Source organism: Populus alba, chromosome 3 (assembly GCF_005239225.2).
Source record: "Populus alba chromosome 3, ASM523922v2, whole genome shotgun sequence".
NCBI classification, from domain to species: domain Eukaryota; kingdom Viridiplantae; phylum Streptophyta; class Magnoliopsida; order Malpighiales; family Salicaceae; genus Populus; species Populus alba.
In genome coordinates this window covers 4,100,431-4,109,614 of record NC_133286.1, presented here as the reverse complement: position 1 = coordinate 4,109,614, position 9,184 = coordinate 4,100,431, and the positions used below count along the sequence as shown (strand labels likewise).

At 34.3% G+C, this 9,184-nt stretch overlaps 1 pseudogene; it reads left to right on the top strand.

Moving 5' to 3' along the window:
* The first annotated feature begins 2,341 nt into the window (after positions 1 to 2,341).
* LOC140955412 (uncharacterized) lies at positions 2,342 to 6,737 on the top strand (annotated as a pseudogene).
* The last annotated feature ends 2,447 nt before the right edge of the window (positions 6,738 to 9,184 follow it).

Sequence of the window (9,184 nt, the reverse complement as noted above, 5' to 3'; positions counted from 1 at the left end):
CGATGTTTGGTACCAAACACACATCAGCTGCTCGTGTTGGGTCAAACCAATCATTTCCTTCTACAGCTCTCAACCGTTCCTCTAATGCAGATATCTTATCTTGGCTTATGAAATTGCTTGACCTACTATCAACAGGCCCATCCATCGTTAAATCCATGGTGGGTAGCGTGTGAGCTGGCCGGATAGGGATGGCTGGCGCAAAATGTTGTTCTGCTTATGAGACTCTCCACTGTTTGCTTTAGTTTTCTGGGTTGGACAGTGCTTCCCCAGCTCAAAATAATTAGTCGGGTCCGGCTCAATAAATAAAAAAACAATTTTTTTAAAAAAATCATAGCTTCCCCAAGTGTAAGTCCCCATCTCGTGGGAAAAATTGCATGATGACAATGGTATCACTAACCCATCTCGTGGTGGATACTTTGTTGCAATGTCCATCTCCATCAAAATCCTTTTTGTTTTGAAAAGGATTATATATACATACACATACACTTAATGATCACTTAATATTTTTATATTATTTTTCAAGTTTTGAGATATAAGTTCATAGCTTTTAAAGACAACAAATATACCACAAGATTTTAAACTATTTCATATTTCATTAAAATAAATAAATAAATTGCTTAAATGGTTACAATATTTTTTTCTTACGAAAATAAATTGATTTCATGTGTTAATAACATTTAAGGATTTCTTCCAATTAAATAATCAAATTTATTTTAATTAAAAAGTTTCTAATCAATAACAACATTCCCTATTAAACCAAAGCATTTCCACGAACCCATCTCGTGAAAAAAATGCATGATGACAACAGTCTCAAGGACCAATATGCAGATGGAATTGGTCTCATGAACTCATAAATGTTTACGGGGCAATGGTCTTAGAAACCATCTCACTAGAGTGGAAAAAATACAGATGAAAAAAGTCTCACAGACCCATTTCACACTATAAATTCTCATCCATCTTACTTGTTGGTTGTGTTACAAAAATTAGACTCTCTAGAAAAAAAAAAGATTTTTTGTCATGAAAATGACAAGTATTTTAAAAATAATTCAATATATAAAAAGACACTAGAAAATGACATTTCGTATCAAATTATGAATTTGAATAAAATTGTGAAAATGTCATTGGAAATTTTCACAAAGTTTTTATAAACTCTGATTGCCTTAGAATTTTAATTTGTGATATAAATACATGTTATAAGACTACTCATAAAATTGAGAAATATAATTGATACTGTAAAATTAAAATAAAATATTATTTAATCATAATAAAATGGCTGGAATACTTGTGAGAATTTAGGTGAAATTCATAAAACAAAATAAGATTTTGAAGATGAAATATCTTCTAATTTATTCTATTTTTTAAATTGAAGTAAAATGTACCTGTCATACGCCCCATCTCGTGGAAAAAAACAATAGCTTTTACAGCCCCAAGCATACGGCTCCATCTCGTGGAAAAAATTGAATGATGACAATGGTATCACGTGGATAATTTGTTGCAATGTCCTCTCCATTATATATATCATGGCCGTGTTCGAAAAATCACATGAGAATCGCACAGTTTCGTTGATTAATCAAACAATTAATTAATAAATAAATAATAAAATAGTAAGACCAAGACTTGTGACTATGACTGGCAATGACAGGTTTGGCCCTTCACATGACAGGATAAATTAAATTAATAAAAAGCTTGTTGACCAGTAATCATTCTTTGACAAAACTCGAAATTAACAAATCAAATGCAAACACACCACTCAAACTGGCAATGACATTTTCCCATTTCTATGTGCACTGCCAAACAGTCCCTTTACATGTCATTTTCACCATCCCTCTCTTTTCCACGTGCTTTTCAGGATTCAAAATACATGTTTAGGAATGTTGAAAAGATAAGAAGAAGTTGATCTTCATCAGATAAAGTTAATGTGCTGCTAATGTTGATTCACAGTTGAAGATTATCTACTTGTTGCTGATGTTGATCCACTGCTGAAGATTATCCTCTAGAATTGAGATTGTGTAGATGAACTGATTTTGGACTCAATCACTTGCAGCTCCTATTTTCTAGCTACGTATTTGTATATATATATATTCTCATTGTAAACTCTGATCAAGTAACACGGATGGAATAAAACTTCTGTTATTATTCTTCCCAGCATTCGTTTATCTTATTTTCATGGTATCAGAGCACATGAAATCTTAAACATATTAACCAAGCTTCCGCAAAACCTCCAATGGAGGACAATACTGATTCAACCAGTATTAACCAAAACACTACCCTTCAGAACATGTCCTTTTTAACCATTGATCCTTCTAATCCCTTTTTCATTCATACATCAGATCATCCAAGCATGACTCTTGTTCCAAAAGTTCTTGATGGAACCAATTATGCAATGTGGAGACGTTCCATGCTAATAAGTCTCAGCGCCAAAAACAAGTTGGGATTCATCAATGGAACCATACTTATACCAGGAGAATCTGATCCTAAATACATGTTATGGCAACGATGCAATGATATGGTTCTCTCTTGGATTCTTAACTCCTTAAACCAAGAGCTTGCCAATAGTGTTCTCTATGTTGAAACCCCTTCTGAAATCTAGTTGGATCTACAAGAACGATTCTCACAAGGTAATTTTTCTCATCATTATCAAGTTCAGCGTTCCATAGTAGAATTGCAGCAAAATCAGGATTCCATCTTCACATATTACACCAAGATAAAAACGTTATGGGATGAATTGAAAATGTCCAGTCCAACAATTCAGTGCACATGTGGTGGAATGAAACAACTGTCAAACAGTGAAGAAAAGATGAGACTTGGTCAGTTCCTTATGGGATTGAAAGAGAACTATTCAGCCATTAGAGGGCAAATCATGTTCATGCAACCTTTACCAACTGTTAAGAAAGCATATTCACTCTTGTGTGAGGAAGAAAAGCAAAGAGGACTGGTTGAGCACAAAGTTACTGAACAGGTTCATGCCATGAATGTAAAAAGATCAGGTTCTACTTCACAGCGACGAGATTTCTCTTGAAATTGGATGTCTGGCTCATCAACTATGCAAGGATCAAAGAAACGACTTCACTGCACCTACTGTGATGGAACTACACATACAGTGGAGAGATGTTTTTATTTGATTGGATTTCCCACCGGTCACGCTCTTCATGGCAAGAATGTGCAGCCTCGCAATCGAGCTCAAAAAGCTGCTGCAAACCAAACAGGAATTGACTCATTTCACACCAACATCAAGTCGGCTCAAACCTCTGATCAGCCTCTTCAATTCACTCCTGAAGAATTTTCACAAATCAAAGCTTTCTTTCAAGCCGAAAAGTCCACTGTATCTGCAAATTATACAGGTAATATCACTCCTTTTTGCTCATCTTTCACGACCCAAAATGCTGAGGCTTTACAATGGATCATTGACAGTGGTGCCACTAACCATATAGCCACTTCAGTTATTAATAAAGTCACTGTTCCTATGTTCTCTCAAGTCACCTTGCCGAATGGTTCCTATGCAAAAATTACAAGTGCTGGTTCTGCTAATGTTACCAAAAGCCTACATGTCCATGATGTTCTTTGTGCACCCTCATTTCATGTGAATCTGCTTTCAGTCAGCCAACTCACATATGCTCTTAATTGTTCTGTCCATTTTTTTCCCACTTTCTGTATATTGCAGGACCTAGCTACGAAGAGGATGATTGGCCTGGGGAAGCAGAGTAAGGGACTATACTACCTTATGCCACAATCAGAATCACATTCCTCTTCAACAAAATCATATCAAGTCTCTTTTTCATCAGGAGCTGTTTGGCATAACAGATTAGGACATCCATCAAAATTACCCTCTCAGTTCCTGTCAAAATTAATTCCATCTTTTGTTTATGATTCGCAACATTCATGTGAAGTTTGTCCCTTGGCAAAACAAACCAGGTTATCCTTTCCCATAAGTTCTATTCAAAGTACTAAATTTTTTGAGCTTATACACTGTGATATTTGGGGTCCACAAAAGATTGAAACACACTCTGGTGCACATTATTTTTTAACTATCGTGGATGACTACACTCGTTTTACTTGGATTTTTCTTATGAAATTCAAATCTGAAACACAAGGGCTGTTAAAATCATTTATCACTTTTGTCCACTCAATTTAACTGTCAAGTTAAAAATATACGAAGTGATAATGGGCTGGAATTTATCTCCTTAAAGCCCTTTTTTTCCACTCATGGCATTTTACTCCAAAATTCATGTCCTTACACACCTCAACAAAATGGTGTTGTAGAGCGAAAACACAGACACCTACTCAATGTTGGTCGTGCCTTGAGATTCCAAGCAAATTTACCATTACAATTTTGGGGAGAGAGCTTGCTCACTGCCACCTATCTCATAAATCGTCTTCCCACCCCAGTTTTGAATCACAAGTCACCATATGAACTCCTATATGGAAAACCACCCATATATACACATCTTCGTGCTTTTGGTTGTCTCTGTTATGCCACCAACTTACAACCATTGACCAAATTTTCACCACGAGCTCGTCGATGTATTTTTGTTGGATACCCTTCTAATCAAAAAGCATATCGTGTTTATGATCTTACCACTCGACAGTTTTTCACTAGTCGTGATGTTGTTTTTCATGAAAATACATTTCCTTGCATAAATCACACTTCGGTCGATTCCTCTCAAAAACCATCTCTGCCCACCATCCTTCCTGATCCTAATGACAGCTCAATTCCACAACCATTAATTTTTTTTCCCTCACCAACCGAGACCCCTTCCACCCCATTATCTTCCCCTCCCTCTTCAGACTCTCCATCATCACCATCATCCACTCCCACACAATCTTCTCCTTCTCCAACACCAAACACACCTACTCCTATTTTACGTCGCAGTGATCGGCCACGACAAACCTCTGTTCTGCTCCGTGATTTTCATTGTGGTCAAGTTGGTATGTCACAACTCTCTGCATCCACAACCAAGTCAGCCTCTTCACGGTCAGGTACTCAATATCCATTATCAAGCTTTATTTCCTACCAGTCCTTATCCCCTTCTCATCAGATATTTATTAACAACATTACTAGCACTCTTGAACCAACAACATATGAGCAGGCACTCAATGATCCTAGGTGGTGTGAAGCAATGAGAACTGAGCTCACTGCACTTGAAAATCAGAAAACATGGTCTCTGGTTTCATTACCATTACATTGTCGTCCCATAGGCAGCAAATGGGTTTTCCGAATCAAATACAAATCTGATGGAACTGTGGAACGGTATAAAGCACGGTTAGTAGCCAAGGGCTTCAATCAACAAGAAGGCTTGGACTATCATGAAACTTTTGCACCAGTTGCAAAGTTAACTACAGTTCGCTGTCTTCTTGCCTTGGCAGCAGTCCGTAATTGGCCTCTCTTCTAGATGGACGTTAATAATGCCTTCCTCCATGGTGATTTACATGAGGAAGTTTATATGACTCCACCACCAGGACTTCGTCGACAAGGGGAGAAGGTTGTATGCCGGCTTCATAAGTCCTTGTATGGACTCAAACAAGCGCCCAGAAACTGGTTTGCTAAATTCTCAAACGCCATTAAAACGGCTGGGTTCTCTCAATCACACTCAGATCATTCTCTCTTTGTGCAAGAAAAAGGTTCTACTCTAACCATTGTTCTTATCTACGTAGATGATATAATCATTACTGGGAACAATGACAGTGCTATCCAAGATATCAAGTTGTTTCTTCAAAAACAATTCCACATAAAAGATCTTGGTAAGCTGAAGTATTTTCTCGGACTGGAAGTGGCAAGATCAAAGGCTGGAATAGTTATATCTCAGCGAAAATACACACTGGAAATTATTGATGATGTTGGATTTCTTGGAGCTAAACCCGTTGATTTTCCTATGGAACAAAATCTGAGGCTCACTAATGATCAAGGTGAGATATTGAATGATGCTTCACACTATAGAAGATTGGTAGGGCAATTAATCTATCTTACAATTACTAGACCAGATATCATGTATTCTGTCAACATCTTAAGCCAATTTATGCATGCATCGAGAAAACCTCATTGGGACGCTGCTCTTCGTGTAATAAGATACTTAAAGAACAACCCAGGTAATGGCTTACTATTCTCTTCCAGCAGCTCTCTACAACTAAGAGCTTACTGTGATGCCAATTGGGCAAATTGTCCTATGACAAGAAGATCTACATCTGGTTACTGTGTATTTCTTGGAGATTCTCTCATCTCGTGGAAGACAAGAAAACAGAAAACAGTCTCCAGGTCATCTGCCGAAGCTGAGTACAGCTCTATGGCTGCCGCAACATGTGAACTCACCTGGCTTCGATGCTTATTTAAAGATCTACAGGTCCCTTTAAAACCAATCACTTTATTCTGTGACAATCAAGCAGCACTTCATATTGCTGCAAATCCGGTCTATCATGAACGCACAAAGCATATAGAAATTGATTGCCATGTTGTGAGAGAAAAGATACAAGCAGGTCAAATTGTTACAAAATTCGTTCCCTCCTATCTTCAACTAGCAGATATATTCACCAAGGCATTAGGGGGAGACAATTTCAAGAAATTATCAGGCAAGTTGAACATTCTCAATATTCATGCTCCAACTTGAAGGGGAGTGTTGAAAAGATAAGAAGAAGTTGATCTTCATTAGATAAAGTTAATCTGTTGCTAATGTTGATTCACAGTTGAAGACTATCTACTTGTTGCTGATGTTGATCCACTGCTGAAGATTATCCTCTGGAATTGAGATTGTGTAGATGAACTGATTGAGTCGGACTCAATCACTTGCAGCTCCTATGAACTGATTGAGTTGGACTCAATCACTTGCAGCTCCTATTTTCTAGCTACGTATTTGTATATATATATTCTCATTGTAAACTCTGATCAAGTAACACGGATGGAATAAAACTTCTGTTATTATTCTTCCCAGCATTCGTTTATCTTATTTTCAAGGAATATTGATAAAAAAATAAATATAACCACAAAACAAATACAGTAAAGCATTCCCAATTAAACCAAGTATCATGAAAAAAATGTAAATAGCAATATATAGTCTTACATACTCATCTCACACTGCAAATTTATATTTATCTTACTTGTTGATTATGTAATAAAAAATAAACTCTTTAGAAAAAAAAAAAAAAAACAGAGAGAAGACTTATTGTCTTGACAATGACAAGAAGTCTTTTAAAAATAATATTATTTGTGATTTATTTTATCAATAATAGTGGTTTGATTTTGCCATCGCTATCGAAATTAAAGCATGATTTTCCACACGTTATTTTCATAAAGAAAGTAGCAAGTCTTCTATGTCCGGCATTGTCATGCAAAGTGAGCTGTCTATCGTTAACCTTTGATTTATATTTAAAAAAAAAAAAAAAAACTGACATGGGTTCAACTTTATAAGAAGGAATACAAGTTTTTGGTTAATTACTTTTATGCCATTCAATTTTTTTTTCTATAATGTGGTTTTAATCAGTGTTGTTAAATTTAATTCAAGCCTAACATTTTAATTTGGAATCTAACCTGATTTAGGTTTAGAAAAAACTAAGTGAGAGTTCACCCAATAAAGCCTAATCGACTAGATAAATCAACTCACAACCTAGTCAACTCAGTCAAAAACTAATTTTACTTTTTTTAACTACTCGATTTTGATTTTTCTAAAAAAAATCTTAAAATGATACAATATTTTATTAACATCAGTCAATAAGCTAACTTGTTCGATTTATCACTCAAATCTTGATCCGAGTATTAAGCCAATCTATGACCTAAACCCTCGTCTAGGTATTAAATCTAACCATGTTTAATAACTTTGGTTTCTTAAGAAAAATATCATGTATAAAACAACTTTTAAAGATTTTAGGTAAAAATAATGATTTTAAGTTATGATTTGTTTAAATGATGAATTTGAGTTAGAAATCTTGATATTTCAATAGGTGATCTATGAAAAATTAGGGTTTTGAAATTAAAAATGATAAAATTCAGTTTGGTCTTTTAATTTATAAAAATTTAAGTTAATTCCTAAACTTTGAAAAAATTTCAGATTGTTCCCATGCTTGACAATAAATGCCATAGCTTCTGGTGTTGCCTTTGACGCTGCCATTATAAGGCCTAAGCATATCAGCTAGACCCAGAATATTAAATAACAAATCAAGAGGGTGAGCCTTTCCTTGACGAATATCCTCAATGGCCTTTGGGATCGAAGCAAATCCTGTGGCCACAATTTATTGTTAGTACGTGTTTGCAATTTGCAACATATATTTTGAGTAGCTTTAGGTGATTGCACCAAAGATAGACTGAACAAAAGGGACATACATAAAGATTTATAATTATTCCGTGTTTATTATTATTGATAATATATATATATATAGTGAGATGAGTAAATGATTCTAAATTATGACAGAAGTACAATTATAAAGTTAAAAAAATCTTAATGTACCAATGCTAAAGTATTACAACAATTATTTTATTTTATTTTATTTATATAAATTGGATAATTAATAACCAAAATATAATTTAATGTAAATAAACTAAGTGCTAAACAATAAATTAAAATAATATTCAAATCCTAAAATATTTCAAAAAGAAATAAAATAATGTTCAAATCTCAAAACATGAAATCCTAAATTATGATGAGAGAAGTATAATTATAAAGTCAAAAAGATCTTACGCGGAATCACACACGAATATCGATAACAATGATGAAGTACTATAACAATTTATTTTGTTTTATTTTATTTATATAAATTGGATAATTAATAGCCAAAATATAATTTAATGTAAATAGACAAAGTGCTAAACAATAAATTAAAATAATATTCAAATCCTAAAATATTGCAAAAAAAATAAAATAATATTCAAATCTCAAAACATAGAACCCTAAATTATTACGAGAAAAGTATAATTATAAAGTCATGAAAACAATCTTACCAATATCTACAATATTTTTATTTATTTTATTTTTTTATAAATTGAATAATTAGTAACCAAAATATAATTAAATACAAATAGGCGGAACTGAACAATAAAATAAAGGCCGAACTGCACAAGATAATATTCAAATCTATATTATCGATAAACACACCATAAAGGCCGAAGTGTCAGACTTTGGCACTTCTAGGTTAATTCCGTTGGATCATGTTTAATTGTCAACAATGGTGCGAGGTACTCTAATGATACTTAGACCTGAGTACT